Here is a 2,353-nt window from a genome sequence, read left to right as displayed (position 1 = left end):
ATCCGCTTCCCTCCCAGTTATCACATCGCTTGGGCATTAGAGGAGCCCCACCTGCTCTGCAGCTGCCAGCGCCGTGTAGCAGAAACAGATATCTGTGCATTGACGCCGTGGAGGCTGCGATCCCTCGAAGCACGTCCACTGGATTGACTCGCTAGACAAAATCCTCGCTGAATTGCACCACGTCGTAGCTGCTCTTGGCACCGCAAACTTCCCCTGTGGGCACTGAAGGCAGGCTGAGCTCTTTCTGGGTTGTTTTGCCATAGCAGGGCTCCGTTTGGGTTACTCTTGCCTTTATTTTAAGTATTGGCTCTGAGTGACTTCCACATAAGTGCGTGCATCAACCGCCCGTGCTGCAGGGTCCCGCGCGGGGACGTTCCCCGGCTGCAGAGATGCGATTGCACCTGGGATGTCTGCTGGGCTTTTCCCATCCTGCTGCCAGCCCCGGAGCGCTCCCTGTCCCTGTTGTCCCAGCCCTGCCATGCTGCCGTGGCCTCAGGCCAGCCCAGAGAGGCTGGTGCATCCCCTGGCCCCACCAGCAAACCCCAGCATGCCCACAGCAGGAGATTCCCTTGCTGCGGTTACTAACGGGGGGATTTTTAGCGCAGCTCCTTCTTTGTTGGCGTGCATCCCTGCTGGGGCCCCGTGCAAAACACGAGTTGGACTGTGTGCATCTGCACCCCTGCCATTGACTGCAAAACGGGAGCGGGGGGAGGATGGGGTGACGGGCTGGCCAGAGAGACGGAGCCCCTGCGCAGTGCCTGCGTGGCTGAGCCTGAGCCAGCGGGTTTTAGGGGAATCCCTCCATCTTTTGCTTTGGGGTAGTGATGTTTTCCCGGAGGAATTTTAGCTTTTCTGGAGTGCTGTGTGCCGTCAGTTCTCTGGGGACCCCAAAAGTGAGGTTTTGCCCATCCGTAAGCAGCAGCTGGATGACACCGGGGCTCACGGGAGCACACGGGGAGGCTGCAGGGGACAGCCCTGCCTGGGCAGGGGACCCTCACCCTCCTGGGGTCAGCTCTCAGCTCCCTGGTGCCACCGGGGATGTCCCCCCTGAGCGCTGAGGGGGTGTGAGCCGTGTGCCACCGGGTCTGGCTGCCGCTGCAGAGCTGGCTCCTCGTTTCTCCACCGTTCTCCAGCAAACCCCTGCGAGGGAAAGCTCCTTTGGCTAAGGCTCTCCAAGCCTCTCTCAGCAGGAATTAACCTCCCCGGCTGCTGCCCCTGCCCTTGGGCAGCCCTGGGGGAGCTCGGCCGGGCAGGAGCAGGGGGCAGAGAAGAGCTGGGGCCCGGGCAGGGTCTCGAGCAGAGGTCAGAGCAGCTGCTGAGCGGTAACAGCAGCATCTCTGCGCGGGTGTAGCTGAACAGCACCCGAGTCTGGGACCATTTGGGGTCTGTTAACCAAGAGGAGATGGATTTCCCCCACAAAAGGAGCTATTTAAATTCCCTCTTTTTTTGTTGCAGGCAAATTAAACTTGAGCCAGAGAACTCAAAACGCTTTAGCAAAACTGTAGCAAGTCATTTGCTTGCAGGTCGGCATCCTGCATCCCCTGCACCAGCCATCAGGGCTGGGAGCATGTCCCTTGACCCTGCAAAGTACCCACGGGGAGGGATGCAGGATGGGGAGTCCGGCCAGTGGCAGTTCTTCCAAGTTTGGGTCAAATCTCCCCAAATGAGAGGACTCCTGCAGAGCTGGCCTCGGGCACCCACTGCATGGGTGCTGTCTCCTCCTGAAATCCCCGCCCGTGATTGCCGGGGAGCGTTGCTGCATCTCCCCTTGCTCCACCCCAGAGCTGGCTGCGGTGGTGCTGGGCTCGGACGCTCTCCTGTTCGTAAGAGGATCCCTCAGGGTACAAAGTGCTATATAATTTTGTATATAGATAATTAGGCAAGCTGCCATGGTCAGGTCACACATCGGGCTGGAGCGACACTAAGGATGCTTCCCCTCTCTGGGAGGTTGCCTGTGTGCCTTGTCCTTGGGCTTTCTGGTGCATTTATTTGGGATTTTTGTGCTGGACACTTGGAGAGGTGATTTACAAGCGTCTCCTTGTGCTGTTTTGTCCAGAGAAGTCGAGGCTGGCTGTGCCGGACACTTTGCCATTTAAACATCGCTGGCCTCGGATGCCACAGCAGACCCAGATGTCGGTGCAGCCCCGGACCTACAGAACGGTGAGCGCTCCCCAGGCTCGAGCGGGGCGAGGGAGGGTCAGCATCATCACTGCCCTTGTACCTGATGGGGTTTGTGCACTGGGACACTTGAAATCCAGCTCATTTCTAGCTCGTAGCCATCCCTGCTTGGTGGCATTAGCTCCCTCCTCATCCCCAGCCTCCTTTTGCAGCGTGGAGCGCTCAGTACTGGTGC

The sequence above is a fragment of the Pelecanus crispus genome, chromosome 20 (assembly GCF_030463565.1).
Source record: "Pelecanus crispus isolate bPelCri1 chromosome 20, bPelCri1.pri, whole genome shotgun sequence".
NCBI lineage: Eukaryota > Metazoa > Chordata > Aves > Pelecaniformes > Pelecanidae > Pelecanus > Pelecanus crispus.
The sequence above is the reverse complement of the archived record's forward strand: the minus strand, read 5'-3'. Positions refer to the sequence as shown.